Source organism: Phascolarctos cinereus, unplaced genomic scaffold, assembly GCF_003287225.1.
Source record: "Phascolarctos cinereus isolate Bilbo 61053 unplaced genomic scaffold, phaCin_HiC Scaffold_5;HRSCAF=322, whole genome shotgun sequence".
Lineage (NCBI taxonomy): Eukaryota > Metazoa > Chordata > Mammalia > Diprotodontia > Phascolarctidae > Phascolarctos > Phascolarctos cinereus.
This window is the reverse complement of record NW_027555958.1, coordinates 246299597-246318011: the sequence shown is the minus strand read 5'-3', so window position 1 is coordinate 246318011 and position 18415 is coordinate 246299597. Positions and strand designations below refer to the sequence as shown.

Sequence of the window (18415 nt, the reverse complement as noted above, 5' to 3'; positions counted from 1 at the left end):
TTCAGGCCTGGTACTCTATCCACTGCACGACCTAGCTGCACACTGAGCACGTGGTAGGTACTTAATCAACATCTGAATTGACTTTTCTGAAATGATTCTCCGCAACAACCTTGTGAGAAGTGACAAGGACAGGTGTCATTATCTTATTTTTGTAGATGAGGAAGATGAGTCTGAGAGATATTGAGTGAGCCATAGTTACTGAAGGCCGTATGGCTAGTAAAATGCTGAAGCCAGGGCACCTCTTGACTCCATGCCCAACAATACTTAGTTTGATGTACCACACTGCTTCTCTCCTGGCACGATATAGACAATTTCAAACTCTTTTACAAGTTGTCTTCTTGAACTTCCTCAGAAGTGACTTTTAATAAGAACTAGAAGCAAACTCAACTCAATGACACAAACAAGGGAAGTGAGAACACTGATGAGAGAGAAATACAGTTGATTTTTATTTCTTCAACACAACAAAAAAACCCACTCAAAATCCCCAAACCCACATATCTGTTTCCTTCCTCCCCCTCTATGAGGTACATCACCAGAGAGAGGCAAGCACTGGGTAGAAGGTCGGACACTTAGAATGAATGAAACACCAAGGGCCCGGTGTGGACTGGGAGGGTGTTTTCACTAAGTATGTAAACCGTATTTTCAAAAGTGAATGGACTGAGGGAAAAGGAAAGTAAGAAAAGTGCTGTTGCCTATGTTTTGCCATCTGCAGTCCAAGGTGTTCTTGGAAGAGGGGCAGAAAGTGGTGCTGGGATTGGGGCGAGGAGGGAACTCAGTCAACATTCTGGGCTGAACCCTGACAGTAGACTTGTTTGGGCTTGAAGAAACAACCAAGCTTCCTTTGATTTAGGGAAAGGAAAAGGGTTTATCAGGGAAGCCCAGACTTGAAAGTGAGCAGCAAAGGCAGAAGAGGGAGAGATGGTTGCAGAAAAAAAAATTACCTACATATTTCCCAGGGTAATAGTAACCTCTTCCACAAATATGAGAGCTGGAAAGACCTTTAGAGATTGCAAGATGGCAGAATTTGAGAATTAGAAGGGACCCCAGAGGTCATCTGTGCCAACCTGCACCTTGGTAAGAATTCCTTTACAACATACCCCCAAAGTCGTTATCTGACCTTTGCCTGGAGACAGTGGAAGGGCACTCATTAACTCCCAAGGATTCTCATTACACGTTTGCATAGTTTCAATGGTTAAGAAGTTTTCCCTTACAGGGGATAGGCTCTGGACCTGTGACCTCATTTATAGGGGACTCCCTCTAATTTGGCACTTTCTCTGCACCTTATTAGTCTTACAGAGTTGCTTTGAGCACTGAGAGGGGGGAGTGGATTTCCTAGGGTCACACAGCCAGTATTTGTCAAAGGCAAGACTTGAATGCAGAACTTCCTTGCTTTCAGGCTGTCCCTCCATCCACTGCACTGCACTGCCTCTCTTTCTCTTATATCAAATCTTAATCCATCTTTGTGCAATTTCTACCTAGATCTGCCCTTCAGGTTCAAACAGAATGAGTCTAATCCTTCTTTCACATGGTAGCCTTTAAAACTGTTGCTGCTGTTGCTCAGCCAGGTCCTCATTTTTTTTTTTTTGGCAAAGATACAAGAGTGATTTGCCATTTCTTTTTCTAGCTCATTTTAAAGATGAGGAAACAGCAGAAAACAGGGTTAAATAACTTGCTCAGGGTCACACAGCCAGTGTCGGAGGCCAGATTTCAACTCAAGTCCTCTTGACTTCAGGGCCATCGCTCTACCCACTCTGCTACCTTTTGTTGTTATTGTTCAGTTATTTCAGTTGTGTGCAACTCTTCATGACCCCATTTGAGGCTTTCTTGGTAGAAATACTGGAGTGGTTTGTCATTTCCTTCTCCAGCCCATTTTAAGTATGAGGAAACTGAAGCAAAGAGGATTAAGTGACCTGCCCAGTATCAAACAGCTAATAAGTGTCTGAGGCCAGATTTGAACTCATGAAGAGAAATCTTCCTGATTCTGAGTCCAGCGTGCCACCTAGTTGCTTGAGCCTTTATAATACTTAAGATAATTATTATTGCATCTCTTCTTAAGTCTTCTTTAGTTTAAAGAGGATCTATTTTCATAGCTTTCTCAGCAGATCCTTGCATGGAAGTATCTTGAGGCCCTTTACCTTTATTCTGGCAAGCTTCTAGGTGCTCTCCAGCTTTCTGAAATGTGGAATGCAATATTAAACCCAGTACCTGCTCTTCTCTGGCCAGGGCAGAACTCAATGGTACTATCACATACACAATTCTGGACTTAAAGTAGGCTTTTCTTAAGGCCTCCTAAGATCATGTTAGCTTGGGGGTATACTATATCATATTGGTGACTCATATTAAGTTTGTAGTCCACTAAGGCTCCAAGACCTTTTTCAGATTAACTAGTCACAAAGTAATGTAATATAACCCCCTCATTTTACAGATAAACAAACTGAGGGTCAAAAAGTGAAATGATTTGCCCAAGCGATTTTCGTTTGTGCACTGATAGATGGGGCTGGGATCAGACATTTAGTGTCCTATTTCTTCCCATTCCAATTGTCTGCCTCATTTTTGAATCATTCCAATGGATTTGTGCTCCTCAGATTTTATGTGTGCTTGTACATGTGTATAAGGAAGCAGAAGAGGTGGAAAAGCACCACTCAGAGTCACATCCAAGTCTGTCTCAGATGAAAAGTATTTTGAAGTCTAACACTAACTAATTCAGGTAAAAGGTGAATGTTGAATCAAATAATCAGTCGATAGGTATTTATTGAACTCTTCCTACAAACAAACTCATCAAAAAGCTCCACCTGAAAAAACAAAAAAAACGCTTATTTAAAAGGTTTGCAAAGGGCTTTACATGTATTTTGCTGTTGATCCCCACAATAACCCCATGAGGTAGGTGCTATTATCCCCATTTTACAGATGAAGAAACTGAGGCAAAGAGAAGTTAAGTGACTTACCCGAGGTCACACAATAAATATCTGAGGTAGAATTTGAACTCAAGTCTTCCTGACTCCCAGTCCAGTGCTTTATTCACTGTACCACCTAGCTGCTTGAGTTCTTTTATCTCTTAGGATGCTTATGGAACATCCACATTGGAATGTCCAAAAAGCAGTTTATGATGAAGGACTGGAGCTCAAGAGACAGACCAGGGCTGGATATTTATCTGGGAGTCAATTGCATAAAGAAGGTGATTAAATCCATGAGATCTTAATGACATTACCAAGATAGAGATTGTATAGAGAAAAGAGAAGGTCAAAGACAGAGTCTCGGGGCACATGCATAGTTAGTGGGCAAGATAGGGATGCTGCTAACCCAAAAGAGGCTAAGAAGGAATAGTCAGACAGGTAGGGGTAGAACCAAGAAAGGCTAAGGTCACAAAAACCAGAGAGAAGAAGTTGGTCAAAAGTACCAAAATACTACACAGAGTTTAAGATGTATGAGATTGAGAAAAGAATGTCAGATTCTGCGATTAGGAAACTATTGGTTCTTTTGTTTCTCCAAATGTGTTCTGATATTATTTGCTCTACCTCTGTAAAATGTCCTTTATTAGATAAGTTTGATTGCTGTAGCACTAAATCTATAAATTAATTTTGTAAATTTAATTTAATTTAAAGTTCTGGGGCATAGGAATGCTCACCCACACTGAAAATGTAAAGAACCTCTAAGAACAGAGTCCTACATTTTTGAAATGTCACCGTTTTCTCACTAGTTGTTAACAGCCCATTGACTTAATAAGTAGTCGTTGATTACATAATTACTTTTTCAAGTTAATTTAAGATTAATCATTTTAAACATATAGATATTTCCCAACCATGAACTCTGATTATTCCTTCATTTTTTTAAGTTGTTCTTTAACTTTTCTGAGGAGCGGTTTTGAATTATAACTCTTTAAGTCTTGAGTATACCTTGACAGATCTACTTTCATATATTATAAGTTTTGGTAGTTATTTTGGATATGATTTCCCTTACCCTGAATGTTATCGGCCATTTATGTTGTATGTATCTTGTATGCAGTGCTTCACTGGTAAATGTCTAACAACCAACTCTTTGGAGGGAAATGTTCATAAGGCATACTTTTTAAGCTTAATTAGCATTATGAACATTTTTCTTCATAATTTTCTTAAGTCTGGAGAATAACAAATCAATAAATCAAATCCTGATTTATAGTGTTTGCCAATTTCCAAAGTGTAAATACTCACACTGAAAATTTAACAACTGACCCTGTAAGGTACAAAGCTGGCTTCAGCACAGCCCTATGCCCAGCCTCATTATTAGTCCCCATGAAAATGCTCCAAATAGGAATGGGTTCAGAGACTTCAAAAATGGGAAGAATAGTCACTACAAAAATCCTAACCCCTGGGAAAGAAAATAATCTAAGCATAGAACCCAAGGGGAATTCTACTATGGCCTGTGTTCCTGTGACCAATTCAAGAGGAAAAGGTTAGAACCTTTAACACTCTATTTCTACGAATCAATGTTCAAATAGCAGAAACTCATCCAGATTGTGGTATTTACTTTCTTCCCTATTTTACTGCTATAAAATAATGCCCTAGCCTATCCTGTCAGTGATAAAGGTATACCAGAATATCGCCACCTGTTGACTCAACTTCTGGTCTGAGAGATTCCTGATTATTCCATTCAACAGACATTTATGAGGAGAATACTACCTGCTTTAGCACTGTGCTAAATTCTGGGGATTAAAAAACAAAAAGGAAAGAAAATGGTCCCTGACAATAAGGAGCTTATATTTTTTTCTGGCAGGGAAAAAAACATAACTAAATGAATGAATGGATAAATCATTGAATCAGTGACTGCAAGAGCACTTTGTGCAAAGTATCAGGTAAGTGGAAGGGATACAAATCAAATAGCAAAATGGACTGTTCTGACAGGCTCACATTCTGATTGGGGTGATGACACATATAAGAAAGTTCAGTTGTAGGGTGGATAGAAAGGTGTAATGGGACTTAAGGCGTAGTGGCAGGGCCAATGGCAAATCCCAGTGGTATGAAGAGTAAGAAATCCAGTTTGGCTGGAGTATGGAGGGGCGGGGAGCCAAGACTGATGGGCAAACATATCTTTTAAAGTGTTACTTCAATGGATAAAACTGTATCTATTTTTGATATTGAATGATTTGACAGTGTTAAGGTTGGTAGTGGTAAGATCTGTCTTTTTTAGGACTTAAGCGGTTATGATTGCTAAGTAGATAAGGCGCTACTTTGCTGGAAGAGGCAGCTGCTGAGCTTGTGTTCATTGGATTTCCTCCCCTCCCCATCCCAGGGTCCAGCTGGAGGTAGGACTCATGGCCTGAGGGGCACTGCTACTCACAGGGCTCTTAGGTAAAGGGTCCTGGGATGTAGTTTCTTCTGGGGTAGGGGTGGAGTGGAGAATAGTGCTTATGGTTTCATCTGCTTCTCTCAATCTCTAGTCTCTCCTTATTACATATTCATGCATACAAATAAGTAACTGCAAGGTGGATGCAAGATAAACACCAAGTACTTTTAGGCAGCGGTAAGCACTAAAAATCGAACCAGGAGGGCCTGTTGTGGGAGGTGGACTTGGGCTGAGGCTTCAGAGTTTCTAATAATTGCATGACAGGCAGATAAGGAGGAAGAACATTCTAGGCATGGGTCAAAGTCATGGAAATGGGAGATAGAATGCTGAATATAGGGAACAGCCAGAAGGCTGGTGTGGTTGGCATGAAAGGGGATGGTAATGTGTAATCAGCCCAGAAAGAAATGTTGGAGCCAACCTGTTGAGGGCTTTAAATACCAAACAAAAGAGTTCATATTTTACTCTAAAGGTAATAGGGAACCACTGAAGCTTCTTAAATAGGGGAGTAGGTAGTCAGACTTGTGCTGATTATAATATCAATATGGTAGCTCTGTGAAGGATGAATTAGAGAGGAAGAGAAGCTGGATGACTGGAGACCAGTGAGAAAACTATTGCAATATTCCAGCAGAGAATATTGAGAGGCAGTGAGCGAACTCTCACATGCCTTAGTCACTTAGGTGTTATGCCTTCCTCAAGTGGAACTGAACACAGCATTAAAATCCTCTGCTGCTTTTATGTGTTACTGGCTGGGACTCTTCTGCAAGCCCAAGTTTGCAGAAATACTGAGACCGAGTCCCTGAGTCCTAAGTCCTAAGATTGTTGGATCTTAGGTTTGTCAGCTTCTGGTCTCATCACATTCAAGTTTTTTGTTAAGAGCCCCAAGTCTGATCCTTCATGTAGCAATGCAGAGTAATGAGAGAAAGCTGGCCCCAGAGCCAGTAAGACCTGGGTTCAAGCCCCGCCTCTGTTATATACTGGCTGTGTTCCTTAACTTCCCAGTCCTCTCTGTGATTATCTATTTTCTAATTCTTTTTATTTTTAACTTTTACGTATTATTTTGCAGCCAGGTACTGACTTGCGTTGGTTGTGGTCATAGTTATTGCAGAATGGAGTCTAGTGTACTGCCTACCTCATAACAAAGTTTCTTAGCTTCTTTTTCTCTGTTTCTGTTTCTCTGCTCTTATCCATCTGACTGACCACTGACAAATCGTTATAACCCCTCCTATACCATGGGGGGGGAGGGTGCCAGAGACAGCTCAAACCAGCTTTGATTGTTAAATTTTCAGTGTGAGCATTCATATTTTGGAAATCAGTGAACATCAGGGTTTAATTTATTTTTTTCTTGATTGTCTGGACCTAAGAAAGTGATGGAGAAACTGTTAATAATGCAGATTAAATTTAAAAGTGTATCCTGGGTTTTCAGAAAGGTTATTGTTAAGTATTTGCCACCATACCCCTGCACCATCTTGTTTTTTTCTTTTTCCCATTCAGTTGCTTTCCAATCACAAAACCCAGGACAGCAGATCTTTCTTTCCTAAAGTACCTGATTTTGGTCATGCTTCCCTCTGTCCCTTACAGGACAAACAGTCATGTAAAATAAGTGGTAGAGAAATGATTCTCTCAACTCAGAGATTCTCACATGAAACAAAGCACCTGAGTATAGTTTAGGGAATGTCCAAGCCTTTATGTTGCTGCCCATATCCAGAACATCTGTTGGTGTAACTAGGGACAGGTGAGCAGGGTTTGGCCCCTGGTTGTCTTTACTTGAGGGTAATCACCCTTGCAGTGTTCCTTGACTATTGCTTCTCTGTTCTGTAGACAAGAGCTAGGGGAGAAAGGATTTGTTGACTGTGCCAATGGGGCATGGGGCAGACCTCGGGGAGATGAATTGCCCTCCCCACTATTTAACAACCACTAATAGCTTACATGAAAGCCACTTGTGGAGCAACCAGAGAGGAAGTAAGGGTAGGGCTTAATAACTACTTTTATTGAAAGATATGGGATCCATAGAGGTTCCTACATTTCAAGAGAGTTCCTCCCTGATTCAAGCACTACTCTGTGCCCTCCCCTGGCAGCAGCCTCCCTAGCAATAATCTCATAGTATCTCAGGTCTTGGCTACTATCCGGCCTTAAGTCCTGAGATCTCAGGTTTCTTCCTGAGGTCTCCTACCTCCTGCCCTCATCCTTATCCCTGCTCCTTCTCAAGGCACTGGTATTGCAAGCCAGGACCCTGATATTCTATGCCACACAGTATATCATAACTCTCCTTACAATCACAGTTTACTAAATTTATCATAGAAGAGCTTTATTTTCTATTGATCACAAATTGAAATCAGAGCTGATGGAAAATAACCAGGATCTCCAGGCACTCATAGCCACTCTCTCTATTATTGATTTTTAACTGCAGTTACTTGGCCAGCTTCTGTACACTGCAAATCTTCCTTGAGCCTCTACCTGCACTTCTACGGATCTGCCAGCAGGTGGCGTGCTAGACCTTTCTTCTCTCACAGGCTCTGTCTTAGTACTGAAGAAGGAAGCACATTAGGGCATTCCTGTTGGGGAAGGGGCACAGTTTCTCCTGTTTTATAGCTGAAATGCAGTGCCAGATGAGTTTGCCCCTGCTCTGACATATCTCTCATGCTTTTCAGGTCCTACCACCTTCTGGCCTCACGTAAGAATTCGTTCAAGAGTCAGGAACGCATTCTGTCCTTTTCATATTTGAATGGGTTTCTATTACCAACATGGTGCCAAATGCATTGACTTTAAAATTTAGCATCCTCCTTTCTCCAGACGAACTAGAATTGTTTCCCCTATTTGAATGAGCATTTCTCAGAGTTCTAGAAGCTCGCTAACACATCCCAATTTTTCTCTATTTGTGTCACTAGCCCCACAAGTCCCTCTGAATCATAACTGGGTATGGACAGATATTCTAATTGCCTGGAACTACTTCACGCAACCTCTAGAAGTAGACAGAGAAGGACAAGTAATCCCCCATCTGTACTGTACATCTGTAGAGTTGAGAGAAAAAGGGAGAAAAGAAATCCAAGCTACATTTAAATTCACAATTCTTAATATGAGTAGGTGGGGGTGAAATGATTTTCACTGTCCCTTTAGGCTCTGCTGTGGCCCCCTGCAGATCACTCTCCTTGGCACTATTGTGACAGGCCTAAAGAGAAGTGTGATTACAATTATTCTCTATACCATCTGCTAATGTCACTGGCTGACAGCACTTAGGACAATTATTTCCGACAACTAAAACAATTATAACCACAATTGATAGTTTGCTGCAAAGTTACTTGGTATATGGATAGTGAGGTCTCCATATATATATATATATATGTGGTGATAGATTGACCCATTGATTTGTGCACTCAGAGACAAGAACCTTTGGACATCAGAGTACCCTAGAGGCTAGGGGAAAGTGTTAGTAGTGGTAGGGAAAGATTTGAGAGGTTGGCCTATTAGAGAGTGACAGAAATGAAATGGTGTCTGTGGTTCAGCTATAACTCTGTCCCTTCCTTCCTAGACAGTTTCTTGACACACTCAAGCCCAGGAGAAATTAGTGATGTGGGCATTGCTGACAGTATGTAAGCTGAAATGTGGATCAGATAGTCTATCTCAGGAGTGGGGAACCTGTGGCCTTGAGGCCATATGTGGCCCTCTAGATCCTCAAGTGTGGCTCTTTGGCTGATTCCAACTTCTACAGAACAAACTGTTTTAGTAAGGGGATTTGTTCTGTGAAGTTTTGATCAGTATGATGGGAATCAAAGTGCCTCTCTGACTTAGGATGTGGTCATTGAAAATCTCTGAGCTGGGATTCAAGACCAGTTAGAATCTGTGAAGTGAGATGTAGGTTAAGGAGAGTTGAGCTGGGATTTGGGTCAAATAGTTGCTTTGGAAAAATTTCTCATTGACTCATTTAATGGTTGCCAGAAGGGCAGATGTTTGGGAAACCATGAGAAGGATGAAGTGTTTAGTGTTAGGAAAGCAATAGAACAAAATGAGATGTCAAATAGCAGATAACATTAACTATCCTGTGAAGACAGGTGTTTCCAGATATACAAACATCTACCAACATGTACATATATTTGCAAACATTTTCATGATAGTGAGAGGAAGAAGAAGGAGGCCAGAGATGGAAGTTAGAGTTAAAGGGCAGAGAGTGAAGGTTAAAAGATGGAAGTAGACACTGGAGGTCAGATAAAAGTAAGACTTGGAAGTCAAAAGGTAGAGGCTGGAAGTGTTGAGTGAAGAAGAGGGAGGAGGCTGGAATATTAACAATACCAAATCAGTCATTCAACTAACATTTATTAAGCACATATACCAGAAGCCGAGATAAAAACTGAAAATACAAAGAAAGGTAGAAGATAGTTCTTGTTCTCAAGTAGCTCATTTTAATGGAAGAGACAGCATTCAGATATCTATGTTCAGAGTAAATTGGAGATAATCTCAGAGGGAAGGCACTAAGATTAAGGAGGACTGGGAAAGGCTTCTTGCAGAAGGAAGGACTTTGGCTGAGACTTGAAGGAAGCTAAGGAAGCCAGGAAGTATAGATGAAAAGGGAGAACATTCCAGCCTTGGAGAAGAGCAAGTGAAAATTTCCAGAGTTGTAAGATGTTGGGACTGATATGGTCAGACCTATATTTCAGGAAGATCAATTTGAATGAACTGGAGTGGGAGACAAAACAGCAGCCACTGCAATAATTCAAGTGAAGGCCTGAACCAGGGTGTTGGCAGTGTCAGAAGAGAGATGGGAAGATTTATAAGAGATGTCACAAAGGGAGAAATCATAAAACTTGGCAACTTATTGGGTATGGTGGTGGTGAAGGAGAGAGAGGATTAAAGAATGACAACTAGGTTGTGAACCTGGATGACAGGGAAGGTGGTAGTGCCCTCCATATTAATAAGAATGTTATCAAGGGAGAGAGTTTTGGGGGAAAAGATAATAAATTTAATTTTTGGACTTGTTGAGTTCAAGTTGTCTATGAGAAATCCAAATTGAAATGTCCAATAGGCAATTGGAAAGGGGAGACTAGAGGCCAGAAGACTGGATAAATAAATCTTAGAATGATCTGCATAGACATGATCATTGAATTCATGGCACCTGGTGAGATCACCAAGCAAAATAGTCCAGAGGGAGAAGAAAAAAGGAGTCAGGAGGGATCCTTGTGCTACATCTATGGTTCATGGGTATGATGTCAGCAAAGAGTCAGGAAAGGGGACAGAGAAGAAGCAGTTAGGCAAGTAGGAAGAGAAGCAAGAGAGAGCATTGTCACCAAAACCTAGAGAACCTTCTCCTATCGTGGAGAAGAAGGTGATGGACAGAGTCAAAGGCCTCTGTATTATTTGTAACAACCTCAGAGAATAGGGATTCTAGGCCTGCTTCATGGCTTGTATAACCATGACAACCCACTTAAATTCTTTCAGACTCAATTTCCTCAATTTTAAATAATGGAGTTGAATCAGGTCAGCAACTTTTTAAAAACAGGGTGTGTGTGTGTGTGTGTGTGTGTGTGTGTGTGTGTGTGATGGATCCCTTTGGCAGTCTGCTGAAGCCAATGGGTCCCTTCTCAGAATGATGTCTTTAAAATACCTAAAATAAAATGCATAGGATTACAAAGGAAACCAAAGGTTAGTGGAAATAAAGCTGTATATTTTTTCCCAGGCAAGTTTACATATATCCTGAACCTATCCATAGATTGTGGATCCCTGTTTAAGAAACTCTAGACTAGATGATCACTGACTTTCCTTCCAGTTCCATTCCAAGATACTTCAGACGTTACACACCTGCCAATCATACATTATTTATATGTGGGTTTTAGTCATTCATACCAAACTATAAGCACATTAACATCCTGCTTATTTTATTGCAGCTAATTATAGCTGAAGTTCAACGTCTTGTGGGTTTCCACCTGCCAGTAATTTACAGTAAGCCATGTTTATCTGAGAATGCATCAAGAGTTCAGCTGAATGCATATAACTCTCCAGTGTGCTTGCAATATTAGCCCTGATTGGCAAGATAAGGAAGTCTCTGGTCTTGGCATAATAAAAATTAAATTTATTTTACAAAGTTTTGTGATATCTTTATCTCAAATCAAATGTTGTTAGAGTCGGCAGGGACCTTAGAGATTTCTTAATTTTGTAGATGGATTATTTTGCGTATGGACTATTTGTGCCCAAATTGTGGAAGAGCCTTCCAAGCTCATATTGGTCTGATCAGTCATAGTCACACACATTGTATCTTGACCCCAAAATAGTGATGTCATTTTGGTCCTCTTTGAGCACAAAGGACAACAACCATTATCAGCTTTGTAGATGAGGAACTGAAGCTCGCAGAAGTAGGCCATGATCTGAAGAGTCATGCAAGATAAACCTACCAGACTGAACCTGGTCCATGTAAATATTGAGCCCTAATAAGGGGCTACATTTATCAATACATCAGTTTTTTCCAGTTTTTTTCATACTGATTTGTAATCAATGACAAAGTTGCTATGATTTCCTCAGTGAAAGGTAACCATTATGAAATTTAAGAGATTCAGGGAGAAAATATGAAATATGATTTTCTTTTTCTCTTGTTCAGAAAGAAGGAAAATCAGAGTAGAAAAATGGAGTTGGAAACTTGGTTGGACAAAGAGAGCTGGGAAACTGTACTCCTCATGCAAATATTACATAAAGGTAGAAACACTGTAAAGTACATCCTCTCAAATAATTACTTATCAAAGCAATATAGTAGAAGAAGGGAATTAATTTGTACCTAGGTGTTCACATTTGTTTGCATCTTGTCTTATATTGTATCTTTCTCTTTGTATAGAGTGAATTTTATGTTGTTGTTCAAACACCATCATCTATGAGAGGTCTTTCTCAAGCCCCTCCTCCTACCATACTTTAGTGTTCACCTCTAAGTTTACCTTTCCTCTACACTGTATATACCTTATACGTATCTATTTATTGATACGTTTTATTTGCTATTAGACTATAAGCTCCTTGAGGGTAGGGACTTTTTTTGGGCTTTTCTTTGGATCTTCTACACTTAGCACAAGAAAATGTTTATTAAATGATTGATCGGTTTGGTGAAAAAGAGTTGTTTTTCTAGAAAAAAAAAGCTAAAATTCACTAATTTTTGTGCTCTTGATGCTCTCATGCCTTTGGAGAACCCCACAGTTGGATCTGTACACTCATGATTAAGTACCAAGAATCTGCTATAATGAAAGTAGTATTGGCTATGAAATCAGAGAACCTGGTGGCTCTTCTTATTTCCTGTATGACTTTGGGCTAGTTCCTCCATCTCTTTGGACTTTAGTTTATTCATCAATAAAGTGAAAGGGCTAAACTGGGTGACTTCTGAGGTCTCTTCTAGTTCTAAATTTATAATTTGACCTCTGAATACCTGGCATTGTCAGCTCTTGGTATTGTAAGTACAATGCTTATGAGGAAATGATCAGTTTCTAGGGGACACAGCGTCAGAATGTCTGAGTTTGAAAGGGCCTGAGGGGGGGATCTGATCCAGCCCACAAATAACTAGGAACCCTCTCTGCAATACAACAAGAAATGGCCACTCACACTTAAACTTAATTCAGAAGGAAATATGACTGCTGGATCTAGAAAATGAGTTCAGGCATTTATGTATAAATACTGCAAAACAAAGGAAAATAATCCAACGTGATAAAACAGAAGATCCTGGCAAATTTGAGGAGAACATGGAGCCACAACACTTTGTTCCTGAGTGGTTAAAAGATAAATGAGAATTATGGGAGCCTAATTTATGTCCTTCACAGGAAAAATAATAAGCAGAATAGAAAAACTGGAATCTGCAATGGCAAGCCTCACCAAAGAGCAACTAATAGATTGGGGATGCAAATACACAGAAGTGAAGGATAATCTAGAAGAAGAGAAGCAAAAAACAATACCATTAAAAGAAAATACGCTCGTTATGAAAATTGACTATTCATATCCTTTGACCATTTATGAACCGGGTAATGACTCATCTATAAAATGTAGTCAGTTCCTTATATATTTTGGAAATAATTCCTTTATCAGAAACACTTGCTGAAAAGGTTTTATTTTTCTTCTTCATTTTAACTGTTTCTCTTTTAATCATAGCTGAATTGATTTTGTTTGTACAAATCACAATGTGTAAGGATCTAACATTTTAGTGTTTTCTATAGATATAGGAAGACAATACAGTATAGATAGTACATAATTAGTAGATGTATAAGTTTTTTCAGTTCCTATGACACTCTGAAAGGCAGGTGCATTATAGATTGCTGAAGATAAATATAATTCTCTATTAACAGTGCAATTGGCAAGCTGAGATGTAAGTGGTTTTGAAGCTGTTTTGGGGCCCGGCAGCAACATGAGCAGGAAATGAAGGTGCACTGTCTCCATTATGTATGTGTGTGCCAGATGAATTTTGCACTCAAGAATCTGTACATGTATCAACATGCATTCCATTAGCAACTTCAAAAGCAAACCTGGCTAGAGTACTTGCTGAAGCTTGTCCGGTTTTATAAATGGTGATACTATTCTGCTGCTCTGGCTGCTGCTGAGCTGAAGCACAATTTGCCAGTGTTTCCTGCTCAACCACAAGTCCGTCAAGTACAACTGTCATTTGACCAAATTGCACTGCATCTCTCTTGTTTCCTGAATGGTTTTAATTTCTCTTTCACTCCTTCTAATTTTGTATCATGTATTTCAAGAGCTTGTTTCTGACACAAAGCTTTGAAGAGCTTTTCTCCCTCTAGTTTTGTTTCATGTATTTCAAGAACTGGGCAGCTAGGTGGCACAGTGGATAGAATGTAAAGCTTGGAGTTGAGAAGACTCATCTCCCAAGATTCATATTTCTGAGTTCAAATCTGGCCTCAGGTACTTACTAGCTATGTGACCGTAGACAAGTCACTTAAACTTGTTTGCCTCAGTTGCCTCATCTGTAAAATGAGCTGGAAAAGGAAATGGAAAACCACTTCAGTATCTCTGCCAAGAAAATCCCAAACAGAGTCACAAAGAGTTGGGCATGACTGAACGTGTCTCAACAGCAACAACAAAATTTCAAGAATTTGTTCAGCTGAATGCAGATAACTCTCCAGTGTGCTTGCAATATCAGCCCTGATTGGGAAGATAAGGCCATCTCCAATCTGCTGTTGCTCTTCCTAATAAAGCATAAGCTTTCAAAGTGCAATGACTCTAATCCAGATTCTAAGGTGGTCTGAGTTCACTGCTCAAAGTGAACATTTTGAGTTCATCTCCTTTTGGATTCCAAGAATGACTAATTTTCTGTTTTCATAATGATTCCATCTACAGATAATTCTGGAGAGAGAGATAGATAGATAGATACACACACACACACACACACACACACAGAGACAGAGACACACACAGAAAGGGAGGGAGGGAGGGAGAGAGAGAGAGAGAGAGAGAGAGAGAGAGAGAGAGAGAGAGAGAGAGAGATCCCAAAGTAGGTTTCTTTTTTTTTTGGCTAGGCAATGGGATTAAGTAACTTGCCCAGGGTCACACAGCTAGTAAGTGTTATGTGTCTGAGGCTGGATTTGAACTCAGGTCCTCTTGAATCCAGGGCTGGTGCTCTATCCACTGTGCCACCCAGCTGCCCCACCAAAGTAGGTTTTTTAGTTTGGCCTTAGAAACAGTCATGTGAAGCTAAGAGCTTCTGCTGCTCTTGGGCTGTAGTGAAGCTGTGGCCATTTCTTAGTATTCTGATTGTACAGCCCATGATCATTCAACAAGAACTGGAGGTAGAATCCGAGCCCAAGGCTTTCTCTCTTTCTTGACTCCACATTCAGTATTCTTTCTGACAAACCATGTGGCCTCTCTGAGCTTGCAAACCATCATCCTCCTTGCCTGCTGCTCTTCCCTTCCCCCTCCCCCTCCCCTTCCTCATTCCTTTTTCCTTTACCCCATTCTCCCCTCCTCTTCCTCCCTTCTTCCTCCTCTTCTTCTTCTCCTCCTCCTTCTTCTCCTCCTCCTCTCCCTCTTCCTCCTCTTCCTCTTCCTCCTCTTCTTCCTCCTCTTCCTCTTCCTCCTCTTCTTCCTCCTCCTCTTCTCTCATCCCCCTTCCTCTTCCCTATTCTCCTTTCCTTCTCTTCCCCCTTTTTCTGCCTCCTATTCCCATAGCTTGCCCCCTCACCCCTCTGCACCTAGGATTGCCTTCTCCATCCCATAGCCACAGATGCCACAACTGTAGGGACCCCACTTGTGAGCGATCTATGGATCTGAGGGCCCCTGCTGCTGCTGCAGTTTCTCCACCAACTCCAACCCTTTGCCCCCCAATATCATGCCACTTGTGACCAACCTTCCTCTTCACTGGAGTACCTGGATTCAAATGCTGATTCTTCTGCTTTCTACTTGTATGACCCTGGGCAAATCATTGAACTTCATGGGCTCATTTGCCTAATCAATAAAGTGAGGAGGTCAGACTAGGTGGATTTTAGTTCCTTTCAGCTCTAAATCTATGGTCTTGCTTTGATCCATTACCATCTGGACTCTGAAGCCTCTTATCTCCTGAGAAGGGGATACTCTAAGCTTCAGAAGCAGACAGAGGAGATAGAATGCTGGAGTTGGAGTCAGCAAGTTGTTGTTGTAAACATTACTAGCTAGGGGCAGCTAGGTGGCACAGTGGATAGAGCACCGGCCCTGAAGTCAGGAGAACCTGACTTCAAATCTGGCCTCAGACCAAATACTGGACACTTACTAGCTGTGTGACCCTGGGCAAGTCAGTTGCCTAAACAAACAAACAAACAAAAAACATTACTAGCTGTAGGACCCTGGGCAAGTCACTTACCATTTTTCAGCCTCAGTCTTCTCATCTGTAAAATGAGGGGTTTGGACTGGATGGCTTCTAAAATCCCTTCCAACTCAAAATCCATGAGCCTGTGGTCCTTTTTACAGGAAGAATTTTGTCTTAACTTGTTGGAGCCTTTAGGTTTGTTCTTTTCTTCCTATGCCTCCTCCTAATTCTAGGTAATCATGAGGAAGCTTGAGGGGCAGGGAGAGGCTACTTCTAGCCAGTTATGATTCATGGCTAAAGGCCTTGCAATGGGAGATGATAAACGGTTCTCTACTGATCTGGGGAGCTGATTATTCAGTGGGTGAACAAAAGAAACAAACCTCTCTCCTTTTCTGGCTGCCAAATGTGTGAACTCTTTCAAGTGGCAACCTAAGAGTCAAGCGGAGGAAGGTTTCTATTGTTTCTATCTCTCATCCATCTTCCACGCATCCATGAGCACTAGGCGTGCCTGACCCTGCACTGACTTTCCCTTGTGTTTGTTCTTTTTTTATTTTAGGGATAGGGGTGTGTGTGTGTGTGTGTGTGTGTGTGTGTGTGTGTGTGTGTGTGGTGTGTGTGTGTGTGCGTGCACACATGCGTGTGTCCAATAATGGACATATCTAGCAGGAGTGGGCTGCTGGAAAAGAAAGCTCCCACATCAGAGTGAGTTGCCACCTAGAAGAAGATTGGTTCAGGCTTGGATACTTGATCAAACAGTACTAAGCAAAGGTGAAATATAAAATGGATGATTGGCAGTCCTGAAAACTTATTTAAGTCCTAATGAGGCTTAAATATTAATTCCCTAGCCATTACTATAATAGATATAAGTAAAATGACTAAATCCTGTTAATCCTGGCATTTCTGGTAATTCAAGATAAAATTCTTTATGTTTAGCTTTTTCTTTGTGTGTAGGAGAAATTCCCTGCCCCACAGCACATTAATTTAGTACACTGGGCATTTGTTTTCTTCTCCCTCCCCCATTTGGAGAATCCTCTGACTTGTAAGCCACATTCTGATTTACTATAAGCAAAATTCTTCTCTCCACCCCAGTCAAATTGGGTGGGGGAACTAATGAGCTAAAGAATGTGATAAAAGGGAATTCCTCTCACCAGAGGCCAAATTCCTCAGGATTGAAGCAAGTCCAAATCTCACGGCTGGGTACAGAACAAGGAGGAATGGATGTCTCAGCCCTGTGGGCCCGCTGATTGGTGCCTCAGTGCTGAATGCATATTTGGGAAAATATTTGTTAACAGAAAAGACTAACTCTGTAAAGAACAAAGTGAGTATCTTTATTTAAAGAAATAACTGGTTCCATATATGGAGAGAATTTAAGTTATACCTTAGTCTCTATACCATATGTTCTTTGAACAAGCTCAAACAATCAGCAAGCATTTATGGAACACCTACTATGTACCAGGCACTATGCTGGATGATGGGCAATCAAAGATAAAATGAAACAGTCCCTGCCTTTAAGAAATATTTTACCAGGGGAGACAGCATGGACATACCAGCATATATATAACGTGTATACTAAATAAATTCAAAAGCATTCAGTGGTAGGAGAGAGACACTAGCTGGGGGTTTCAGGAAAGGTCTCATGTAGGAGATAGAGCTTGAACTGAGCTTTGAAGGAAACCAGGGATTTTAAAAGGTAGAGGAGAAGTGGAAGTGCATTCCAGTAAAATCCTCTGTGGTCCTTAGTGGTATACCTCGAAGCAGGTGAAAGAAATGGAGAAACGGTATGTTCCTGGAAAGGTCCTGGAAGGGCTATGCAACTAACTGGGGGAGAAGAAGAGGAGTGACTGTAGACTGGAGGGAGGAAAGAGAAACAGCTCTGGGGCTATGGCATCTGACAGAAAAGACCAAAAAAAAAAACCCCAAAAACCAAACCAGTAACCACAAAGATTAAAGAAGCTAAGAAAACAGGAAAAGAGACAATGTCAAAAAGATTTGAGAAAGCAGATAACAGAGTTGAGAAAGCCATGGCCAAAGAGACAAGATGAATATTTTAAATGTAGGAAAAACTTAAATTATTTTTTAAAAGCACAAATACAATGTTATTTGAACATCATGCAATTCACTCTAAATGTAACCTATCCCCTTCCCCACACAACTCTAGCACAAAATGCAAGGTTTGTGATAATGACACATGTAGTTGGGGGAAGGGAACTAAAGAAAGCAGGAGAGAGGAAGAGAGAAATGACATTGGTTCCTAAGGCAATGCTGAGGGTGTGTATGTAGGCAGTTTCTATATTTGGTATGCTGTTTTGAGTCAGAATTTATTTAAAAAAATCTTATTTACTATTTTATTTTTCCCCA

At 40.7% G+C, this 18415-nt stretch overlaps 1 protein-coding gene and 1 long non-coding RNA gene across 2 annotated transcripts in view; one reads left to right on the top strand and one right to left on the bottom strand.

Annotated features, from left to right (window-relative positions):
- The window catches only part of LOC110199373 (antigen WC1.1-like), a 68100-nt gene that overhangs the window by 10528 nt on the left and 39157 nt on the right, over positions 1-18415 (top strand). The window lies entirely within an intron of this gene.
- Positions 1612-16463, bottom strand: LOC144457612 (uncharacterized). Its single transcript, XR_013487074.1, has 2 exons — positions 16112-16463; positions 1612-2792 (listed from the first exon to the last, which is right to left on the bottom strand). It is a non-coding gene; the product is annotated as an uncharacterized LOC144457612 (long non-coding RNA).